This window comes from Dipodomys ordii, unplaced genomic scaffold (assembly GCF_000151885.1).
Source record: "Dipodomys ordii isolate 6190 unplaced genomic scaffold, Dord_2.0 Scaffold112, whole genome shotgun sequence".
In the NCBI taxonomy this organism is placed as follows: domain Eukaryota; kingdom Metazoa; phylum Chordata; class Mammalia; order Rodentia; family Heteromyidae; genus Dipodomys; species Dipodomys ordii.
In genome coordinates this window covers 5,782,434-5,793,661 of record NW_012267328.1, presented here as the reverse complement: position 1 = coordinate 5,793,661, position 11,228 = coordinate 5,782,434, and the positions used below count along the sequence as shown (strand labels likewise).

At 49.7% G+C, this 11,228-nt stretch overlaps 1 protein-coding gene across 1 annotated transcript in view; it reads right to left on the bottom strand.

Moving 5' to 3' along the window:
• Atp10b (ATPase, class V, type 10B) overlaps positions 1–10,923 on the bottom strand; it is a 132,714-nt gene extending 121,791 nt beyond the window's left edge. The window contains exon 1 of the mRNA XM_013028609.1: positions 10,852–10,923. The gene's annotated coding sequence lies outside the window, so the exon portion shown is untranslated. The remainder of the gene's footprint in view (positions 1–10,851) is intronic.
• Between the last annotated feature and the right edge of the window lie 305 nt (positions 10,924–11,228).

The window sequence follows — 11,228 nt, the reverse complement described above, 5'->3', positions numbered from 1 at the left end:
AGATGATTCTCGGTTTGTCACAGTGTTAGATGCCACTGAACCCACTGGAAATTCAAGGTATCTTATTGAAAAATGCAACTTAATACATTTGACCTATGAAGCTTCTTAATTCAGCAACAGTATATTAGAGCATGGGAGAGAGAGAGAGAGGAGGGAAAGAGGAGGGAAAGAGGAGAGAGAAGAGAGAGGAAAACAGAGAAGAGAGAAGGGGAGAGAGAAGAGAGAGGAATGTGTTCCTTATTTTTTTGGGTCCGGTCGTGGAGCCTGAAATCTGGGCCTGGGCGCTGTCCCTCAGCTCTTCAGCTCAAGGCTAGCGCTCTACCACTTGAGCCACAGCAGCCACTTTCGGCTTTTTTCTTTTTGCTTATGTGGTGCTGAGAAATCGAACCCAGGGCCTCAGGCATGCAAGGCAAGCGCTCTACCACTGAGCCACCTTCCCAGCCCCATGTGTTCCTTATTTCTAACCTAGGAAAAAGATCAAGATTCCAAGGATGGCTTCCACTGACAGAATTTCACTTTCACACCATCTTGAGTCACAAATATAAGTTAAACTTGAGTTTGTTAAGTATTTGGTATATTAAATATCAATTGGATCTGCTATGTGCCAAAACACTGTGCAAGATTCAGAAATGAACAGAAGGCTTATGATCTTGTCAGATGAGTTGAGGTGCAGACATACCTCCCTGGGTTATTTCTTATTTAACTATATTAACTAACATTGACATACACGGCTTGGGACGTTACTGCTATTTTTTCTTTTTCTTTTTTGTGTATGGTGGTAGGACTTGAACTCAGAACCTGAGCTCTGTCCCTGAGTTTTGTTTTGTTTTGTTTCTTTTCTCAAGGCTAGAGCTCTACCACGTTGAGCCACAGTTCCATTTCCAGTTTTCTGGTGGTTCATTGGAAATAAGAATCTCACAGATTTTCTTTGTTGTTGTTGTTTTTTTCTTTTGGGTCCGTTCATGGGGCCTGGACTCTGGGCTTGGGCGCTGTCCCTCAGCTCTTCAGCTCAAGGCTAACGCTCTATCACTTGAGCCACAGCGCCACTTCCGGCTTTTTTCTTTTTGCTTATGTGGTGCTGAGGAATCGAATCCAGGGCCTCAGGCATGCAAGGCAAGTGCTCTACCACTGAGCCACCTTCCCAGCCCCTCACAGATTTTCTTGCTTGAGCTGGCTTTGAACTGTGATCCTCAGATCTCAGCCTCCTGAACTCCTGAGTAGCTAGGGTTACAGGTTTGAGCCACCAGCATCTGGCTTTTTTTTTTTTTTCTGGTCTATAAAACAGCTACATGATAGGAACGTAGTCCTCCTATTCCAGAGGGACATAGTACACTGGAGAACATTCTCAGGGACAGTATCATCGCCAGCACAGTATCTGATTCTATTCCAAGGTCTCTGCGGTTAGACATGGACGCCACCAGCTGTCAGAGGCTCAGTAACGCGGAACCCCGGTGGTGGTCAGGGAGCCAGGAGATCGAATTCCTCAAACTAAAGAATGTCCCAGTGACCCTGACCAAGTCCCTCCACCTTTGGGCTATAGGTTCAAATGCCCTCTACAACTCTGCCTCTGTCCATTTCTCTCCTGGCTTTGCCCCTTCTCCTCCCTGCCCCCTTTAGACTCTTGACAAGTCGGTCTTAGGCCCTGAAACATGGTCCCATTCCCGTCTCTTTAGGATGAGGCTGGCTGCTCTCCAGTGGCCGGGTTCCTGCCTGGGAAGGTTTTCTGTGTTTCTCAGCTAAAGCAGTGCAAGGCCCTGCAGCCAGACTGCACCGCCCTTGAAATCTTCTTCATTTGCCTGTGCAATCCCAGTGGAAAGACACTGCAGAAAACAGGGACTTGGCCAGTTTTGTGACTTGTTCCAGTTATATAGCCAGCAAATGTTCACTGACTGAAAAAAAAAATGAGCATTTGTTTAGGTCTCTACAGTTTTCAAAATGCACTACCCCATTTGATTGCATTTAGGTCGTACTGTCCTATAAGAGTACACAAAAGTCATCGTCCTTCTCTCTTCCTGGCCCATAGCTCCCATCTGAATTTGGAGACACAACTCCTTTCTCCCCTCCAGTCTCGTAAGAAAGCATGCTAGTGATAAAGCTGAAGAGATTCAAGGTCCATATTGTGTCTCCTTTATGGCTTCTTTGTATTCTTTTACCTGTTATGCCATTGGAAGTCTTGTACTGAGTTATTCAGGGCATGTAATGTAACTGGGCTGGAGTGTAATGTAAATGGAATTATTTGCCATGGAAATACCCAGTCCAATCTCTCAGCAAATTGCAATTCCTACAACTAACTCCCCCTGGAAATTGCTTAAATAAATATATACCTTCTGCGAAAGATCTGCAGCAATTCAAAGAGAAATATTGAGTTTCTTTTTAGCACAAAGATAGATGGGCTCCACTCTATGTGTCATAAAATTTAATTAGCAATCGTTTATCAGAACTTGCTAATTGCCCGATTGTTCACTGTTTGACAGGTTGGGCTAAAGCAGTAAAACCCTTCTCCAGAATGATAAATGTTTGAGAAGAAAGATGTGTTTTGTCTACTTTAAACATCCTACAACAGACACGTAAATTGAAACATTTCATGGAACCCCGTGGCAAGTATTTTCATTTGTATACATCAGTTAGCAAACTTAAATAAAAAACACTTCATAAAATTTAAAAAACACTTCATAAAATGCAAACTGGTTGCCACTTAAGGTATATATATGCACCAATGTGTGCGTTTATGTATGAATATATGTATAGAAGAAAATTAAGCAGGCTTTTATACTGTGCCTGGCTAGGTAAATATGCATCAGGCTGAGCTTTCTTCTATGTTCAGGTCTGTGCTAGACCATCAGGCAAAGAAGTTATAGGAGAAGATTGAAGAAGCCTCACAAATCTGTCCCTGTGGTCCTGGGGGGGGGTCCACCTAAAACCCCAGCACTCAGCAAAGCTGGGGTTCGAGATCAGCTGGGCTTTATAGCAAGACCTCATCTAAGAGAAAAAGAAGAAAGAAAGAAAAAAGAGAAATGACAGAGAGAGAGAGAGAGGGAGGGAGGGAGAGAGAGGGAGGGAGGGAGAGCGTATATATACAGGTTTGAATTAGAAATGTAGTAAATGCATACAGGATTCATAGGAGCTAGAGAAACAGGGGATAGAGGCTAGGGATGGAGTAAGAAGGCTTTCTTGACTAGTAGTCAATGTGAGCTCCGAGAGGACACAGGGTCTAAAAGGAGAGAGGGGAGAAGGTCAGGGTAGAGGGAAGAGAATAATGTCGATGAACTCTTCATGGTGAATCAATGCAGCATTAATGGCCGGTCCATATTCACACAATCACACCTACACAATAATGCACGAACACACACACACACACCACCTCCCAGGCACCACTGTTTGCCTTCCGCCATTCCTTTCGCCTAACCCTGATGCTGGCCTTCCTGTCCACTCTGCAGCTCACCACAATTACATTCATATCAGAGCCAGGGCTGAGCTGATGGAAAGCTGCTCATCCATGTAATGAGGTTTCACTTATATTTTAGAAATGTGTCAGATAACTTGCTAAGAGATTGCAGTATTTTCCCCCCTCTTCTTCTCCTCCTGCTTGTTAAGAGAGAGAGAGAGGAGACAGCAGTGGAGCTCTGGGCTTCAACCGCAGTGAGGGCAGCATCATCTTGCAGAAGAGATGCTCGAGTGGAAATCGTAATGAGCCCCGAGACAGTGGCGTGCGGGGTTCTCCTGCTCATCGCACTGGGGTCTGATGGAACTGTGGGCCAGGAATCAACCCCATCCTACTTGGGGCTTGGGGAAGCATGCAAAGCTATGTCGTTGTAGGTCCCAAACAGGAGTTTTCCATGACTCTCCCTGTATGTTGTACTGTTCATTAAAGAACCTTTCATTGGTGCAGGCTTTGGTGTAGCATGGTGAAGTCGGTTGTGGTGTTATAGTGATTGGAGTCTATGGTTTGGGTCTAAGGAGAAAAATGTGTTCAGAGCTGGCAAATTGGAAGATCTTCTTCCCCCAGCGCAAACACACCTCACTATTAACTAGTCCTCATATAACATTCATAGAGGAGAGCTAGTTTCCCGGCGAGTGCTCCTAGGTATGGGGCAGGCAACAAGTTTCTATTTCATTTTACTTTTTAAAATGATCTTTATGTCGTTGTACAGAGGAGGTGCCGTTTAGCACAGCAGTTTAGGAATCCAATACATCCTGATCAGTGTCGCCTCTTGGAGGTTTTGAAGAGGCGTGTGGAACTCACGCTGAATGAAACACCATCACGTAGTTGCAGAGTTGGTCCTATTTAAAATCTCTGAGTGACCTAATAACATCTGCGTCCAGGGTCAAGTTCCACCCTGCAAAGTTGATTTCACTCCGCACTGCGCATGCTCAGGATGTCAGGCAAACCATTCAGGAATCTTGATAACATGGCTTCCCCCCCCCCCGGCCCCCTTCAATTTTTCTGAGAGATTAAAAAACCCTCATTGTGTATCAGAGCCAGATGTCCAGGTCTCATGCCTGCAATCCTAGCTACTCAGGAGACTGAGATCTGGAGGAGCGTGGTTTGAGACCAACCTGGACAGAAAAGGCTGAGAGATTCCCTCTCCACTACAACCAACGAGAAGCCAGGTTGGAGGTGTGGCCCAAGGGGTAGAGTGCCAGCGAGGCAAGCAAGTGGGAGCCCCCTGAGTTCAAATCTTGGTCTTCCCCCTGCCCCGCCAAATGAATCCGCGTGAGTGATGCATGCTCACAGCACACGTATCTGTGCTAAGCAGTGGACACTGAGCCCTCGCTCCTTCCCTACTCCTAAGCTCCAGGCCTCTCCCTCTCCGATGGAAATGACCCTCCCACAGGGTCCTTGCCTGTAGGAACCATAGAGGGCCGTATGTGTGTCCCTTCTGAAAACCTCAGGCATGGCAATGTATTGCTTTCTCCTCCACTTTCCACCCTGTCTTAAAGATAGTTCCACAACGGAACCTCAAGAGCAGCCTCACTCTTTTCATTGTAGTGAAATACACATAAAATTTACCTATGGATGCACTTTTTTTGGGGGGGGGAGGGGCTTTGAACTCGAGGCCTGGGCGCTGTCCCTGAGCTCTTTTGCTCAAGGCTAGCGCTCTACCGCTTTGAGCTACAGCGCCACTTCCAGTTTTCTGGTGGTTCGTGGGAGATAAGAGTCTCAGGGACTTTCCTGCCCGGGCTGGCTTTGAACTGCAATCCTCAGATCTTAGCCACCTGAGTAGCGAGGATAACAGGTGTGAGTCACTGCCACCCAGCTTAATGGACTCACTTTTAAGTGCTCAGTTCTATGGGAGAAAAGTCCAGGTAAGGAGTAAAGGAATTTATTCAGTCCCCCATTCCCCTCCCCCCCCAAAAAAATAGGAGACAAAGGAAAAAACTCTGAAGGACAGGAATGGAAAACATTCCTTGTCTTGTGCTGTACTTGCTGGAGGGGGTGAGGGCAAATGAGGCCAAACTTCATCACGTATGCGTGTGAAAATGGAACAATGCAGTTGGTTGGAATTGGGTCTGCTCAAGGCCCATGCTATGCATACCTGACAAGTAAAACCCTCTTGCACAACTAATTGCTGCTAATAAAAAATGTGTGTGGGGTGGGTGGTGTGTGTGGGGGAAGAAAAACACACTTCACCAGCTAGATGCCTGCTGGAAGGGTGCCTGGGAACAGGCCAAGCAGGTTTGTCCACCGTCTGGGAAGGCTGCCCGGCTGGTGGAACGGGTTCCCCCCCCCCCCCCATCTAATCTGTACTGTGTTATCAGACCATCTCAGCTCAGAGTGGTTCAGAGGTGAAGAGCATGTGTTTAGTCACTCGGGCTTGGGTTTATCTCCTAGAATGGTCCCTTCTGGCCTTGTGGCTTTCTGGGCCTTTTCTCTTCCCTAGATGATCAGGTTGGAATCCCCTTGAGAGTGTGGCCTCTGTGTGCAGGGACTGCTCAATGCAATCCAGCTGTTATTAATTATTAGCATGGTGATCGCTCTCGGCAGGCTGGGCACAGATTGTGTCGTCCTGACCCTGGTCGATCTTCTCCTGGATTGGGAAGGTGGTATAATCAAGGCCAGGGCTGGTGTCAATATCAACGCTCTGTGTGTGTGTGTGTGTGTGTGTCAATATCAACGCTGTGTGTGTGTGTGTGTGTCAATATCAACGCTGTGTGTGTGTGTGTGTCAATATCAACGCTGTGTGTGTGTGTGTGTGTCAATATCAACGCTGTGTGTGTGTGTCAATATCAACGCTGTGTGTATGTGTGTGTGTCAATATCAACGCTGTGTGCGTATGTGTGTTTGTGTGTGTCAATATCAACGCTGTGTGTGTGTGTGTGTGTCAATATCAACGCTGTGTGTGTGTGTGTGTGAACTAACAGCACAGGGCACCCATTTCTCACCAGCCCAGGGCAGAGCTCAGGGCCGTTCCCTCTGTCACTCAGCCCAACTCTGCACACAGGTGAGATTTTACACCTCACACATGTCAGCCTCCCGGGGCAAAGGCTTCCCTGAGCTGGAAGAAGCTATGCCCAGGGGGAGGGTCGGGGGGGGGGCATCTGATTACTTAAGGGAGCAGACTTTCTCCCCCAAGCTAATCAGGGTTGCCTGCCCAGGGCAAGATTGCAGAAGAAAGGAGCAAGTTCTGGCATGTTTGGTGAAACCCTGGAGGTATTTTCAAAACACCAGCCCGCATGGACTGTGGCTGGGTAGAGAGGGAAAGCTGGCTGGTGTCCGGGACTTCCACAGGAGCTGGGGAGTTCTGGAGAGTGTAGCTGCAGTATGATGTCACGGGGTAAGCCAAGGGCAAGCTCAGAGGACCTGGCCATTGAGTGAATGGGGTAAGCCAAGGGCAAGCTCAGAGGATCTGGTCGTTGAGTGAGCCGCTCGTCTGGCCTGATGTGGTGGGAGGAGATAATGGAGCTTCCTGCACGTGTAACCCACATGACCGAAAGGCCGAGTCAATCCCAATCCTCACAGAACCACAGAGAGGTGGAGACATGGATCCAAGGACACAGAGCCCCATTGTAGTAATGAATGAATGGTCACTAGCAGTATGCTATGGTTCTCCAATACAGGATACAGAACACGGCAATTCTTCCAAAGGAATCTGAAACCATTTGGTTCTATAGACTATGCTCCAGGCGAGATGGATCGCTTCCTCCCCGCCCCCCTTTCTTTATTTTTCCTTTTTTGGTGGTACTTTCTTTTTGGGTGGTACCCACTTGCTAGGCAGGTGCTCTACCGCTTGAGTCACACCCCATCCCTTTTATCCTGTAATTCTTTTTAGCTACTTTTTATGTAGAGCCTTGAGTTGCTTGCACAGACCATGATATTCCTACCTGTAATTGCCAGCAGCTGGGATTATAGACATGTACCACCTGCCTGGCTTACTGTTGTTGAGATGGGAGTCTTGCTATTTGTTTGCCTTCAGCTTGCCCCTAACTGTAATTCTCTCAGTTAATCTCTGCATCCTAAGTAGCTGGGATAACAGGCCAGAAGGCTCTCCGTTTGGTTTTCTTTAGGAAAACAGCCATCCATTTCCTTCTAAAGGCCACAAGGGAACGTGGAGGATGGGAAAACCCTTGGCAATATTTTCTTTTTCTTCTTGGTAAACAAGACAGGCCGCCATTGTGAAATCCATCCCTACACTTTCCAAGGGGCATCTTCCTAGGGGGTGAGGTCCACGAAGAGGTCAGATCTGGTTGCCTCAAAATCGTGTCTAAAGAAGAATTTCCAGGTCGTAGGGTAGAGGGTATTGATTGCTTCCTGGTGGGTAAAATCTGGGTTCCACTCTGCCCTAGCAACCTGGCACCTTCTAAATCCCGCATGGCCTCCTTCCAAAACCACAGACAACTGGCACGCAACACATGAGGAATCTCCGAGACCTTAGCTAACATCTCAGTGAATCCTCACAGCGGCAGCTGCCGCCGATACCCATCAGGGCACAAGCTGTTGGAACGGGATCATCAAGGAATAGGGTCCGTGCAGGGGAGGTGGCTCACGCCTGTGAGCCTGGCTACTCAAGAGGCTGGGATGGGAAGGATGGAGGTTCAAGACCAGCCTGGGTAAGAGAGTTCACGAGATCGCTTCTGGACCTCTAGGTGGGAGAGAAGGCCTTGCCCCTGGCACCCAAATGGGAAGCTGAGATTGGGAGTTCCAGCAAGGCCCAGGCAAAAAAAAAAAAAAAAACCAAAAACCAACAAAAAACAAAAACAAAGTCAGCAAGACTCCATCTCAATGGAAGAAGATGGATACGGTGGTATGCATGCATCATCCTTACGACGACAGAAAACCTAAATCCGGGGGACCACAGCCCGGGCAGACACCCAGGAAGAGAGTCCTTATCGCAAGAATCATCAGTGCAGGGAAAAGGCTGGAGGTATGGTTTAAGCAAGAGAGCACAAAGTCCCGACTTCAAACACCAGTGCTGCCCACCCAAAAACAACAACGAACGCAGAAGTGGGACAGAGATTCACACCCAGGTCTCCAGACACTATGTGGAATTCTCTTTCCGTGGTACAACACCGCTCACCTCCCCGGAAAAAATCACCACGTCTCTCCCTCGGCTTCCGATTTCAACAATTTACTTTTGGAAGAGCCATTTCCTACGAATCTGCGCATGAAGATTATATACCACAAGGGACTAGAAAAATACGATCGGGAGAACCACAGATCCAACCTATGGATCCGACGTCTTCAGTCGAGTTGGGCCAAAGCGAGGCCGAACGCTCCTTGCCATGAACAACAGAATACTTGACATGAAGACCTGGACATGTAAAAGCCGGTGGCAGACGTATTGATGCCAAACACCATGCGTGTGCCGGGAGGAGACTGAGCACTCGGCTGCTTGCTCCGGGGTCAATTTGGAGCTAGTTGTCTGGGAAGAGGAATCTTGCAAAGAAGTCTCTCCTCTTATCCTTAATAATCTAATTTGGGGTGTGTGTGTGTGGGAATTGTGGATTTTCTGCAAGGGAAAAATCCTCCCAAACACACACACACACACATACACACACACGTTCGTGTGCATCTTGGTTTTCCCATTGCCTGCAGGCGGGGTGCTTGTGAGAGGCTGCATGCTCTGCAGTCAAAGTTCTCTGCAGAGGGGCTGTGTCACACGTGAAACTCACCCCCTCCCCCGGCTTCTGGGGTGATGACCCCCCTGCCAACCCACACTGGAGCTCCAGAGATGCTGCAGGAGCCCCGACCCCCACTCCCTGCTTTGTCCCATTCTCAACAGCAAACCCATGCTCCAAAAGAGCAAAGCATCCTGGGCATTCTGATAAAGCGGTCGGTGGGGTCCCAGGGCACGGGGAGGTCTTTCCAGATCACGGTCCCATTGCATGTCTAGGAGGCCACAGGTGGCTTGTGGGATAATCGAGTGGCCCGCAGAAGCCGTCCTCCGGTGCGCAGTGGGGTCTCAGATAACCAACCCAGCCCCGAGGCCAGCCGCCCTTTGCTTTCAGCTCTGACAGGGGCGCGTTTGCTTCCTCGTGAGTGGGTGAGGCTCCACAGGCCCCCATTTCCCCTCCATTCCTCATGGGTTCCCTGAGCCCCAGTGACCAGGGACGCTGCTCAGCCTTGGGTTCCAGTGGTGTCCAGAGATGACTTAGGGGCCATCTTTATGGACTTCTGTCCTGACTTGGGAGATGCAAGCAAGGCAGGCTCATCAACTGGTGACAAGCCTCGGGGAAAAACCCTAGATGCGATCAGAGTGGGGTGTTGGATGCCCTGGTCCAGGAAAGCTTCCGCCAGAGGCCATGGCTGAGCTGAAAGCCAGTGGGAGAGAGAAAGCCCATTCCAGGACAAGTCCAGGGGGCAAGGCAGGCAGCGCAAGCCGCTGGGGCTGCTCCCCCAGGGAGCTGCTCCCCTGGCTTTGAAGGTGAGATCGAATTCTCCATGGCCAAGGGGCTGGGCCAGCATCCCAGCCACAATCTCCCTTCCTCTGCCAAATAAGTTCACCACCTCGGGGCCTTTGTAGGTTTCCTTCCTGAGCCGCCAGGGACTCTGAGTTCTTCCTGGCATTGTGGAAGGTCTCATGTGGACTGGAGGGACCCGGGGAGGTGGGGCCCCAGCTCTAGGTGTGAGTAGTGTCTCTCACAGCAGGAGTGAGGCTTGGGGTTATCTATTCTGCCTGGAGAGAGGTGCCTTCCAATCCCAGCTTGTTCCTCTCCAGCTGAATCTGGGGAACCCCCCTTCCCCCTCCCCAAAGACCCCTTTAACCACAGCCTCCTCAATGCACGGGCTGGGAGATCAGTTCCCCTCCCATGCCCTTACCCTCCGGCCAGCAGTGAGAGGTAATGATGAGCAGCTGTCTCCACAGCGGCTGAGATGAAAGGACCTCCCACCATGCTTTGTGAATGCTATCACCGACTTTTACCATTGTTGTTTTTAATTAGGCATCATCCTAAAAACAGTTGCTTAGCTGTATTCTCCACCCCTTCCTGTTTTTCAAAGCCCCATGCAGTTATCTTCACCAACCTTGTGTAGAGACCCCTTGTCCATACACAATCAGCTCCCCAGATGGAGAAGTCAGGTAGCAGTGGCAGAGACTACCTGCAGGACTGTCTGGCAGCATGGGGTGCGGTGCACATCACTATAATAGAGCAACAGGTGCTCTCCTAAGCCAATCACCTGCAGGCCTTGGGCCTGGTGGCCTGGGCCACGGGCTAGCTTCCTCCATCGGTGGCTCAGAAGGGGATTTTTCTAGGCTGAAGTTTCTGATGGCTGGCTCTCGCCCCATGACCTAGAGTCCTGAGGTGGAGGGCAGGTTTAAAGTCTCTCTTTGAATCAGTATGCCTATCCCAGGCTAGCAAATGGTGGCAAGTAGCAGAGGAAGTAGCAGCCTTGGCTTCTAGCAGCGTGCTTACCTCCTTTCTCCTGGGCACAAGGTCCACACGATTAGCCAGGGTGTCCTCCTTCTGGTGGGTCCCTCGCTCAAGGGGGACGATCCAGATGCTTCTACCTCAGTTTCCCCCTCAGAAAGCCCAGGGGCAGCTTCCTTTCTTATCTGTGGCCGAGCAGACAGCTCCAGGCACCTCTAGCTCAGCTTTTAACTGCACACACCTGAACACAGTCCCTCCGCCCTGATTTCCCCTCGGCCTGCTGCAGAAACTTGCTCAGTCCCGCCCTCCCCATTCCATCCAGGCTGGGTTCCAAGCCCTGCAACCTCCACCCTCCACCCTCCACCCTCCGCCTTTTTTTTTTTTTCTCTCCCTTCTTGGCTCCTGGAAGGACAGGCCTGACC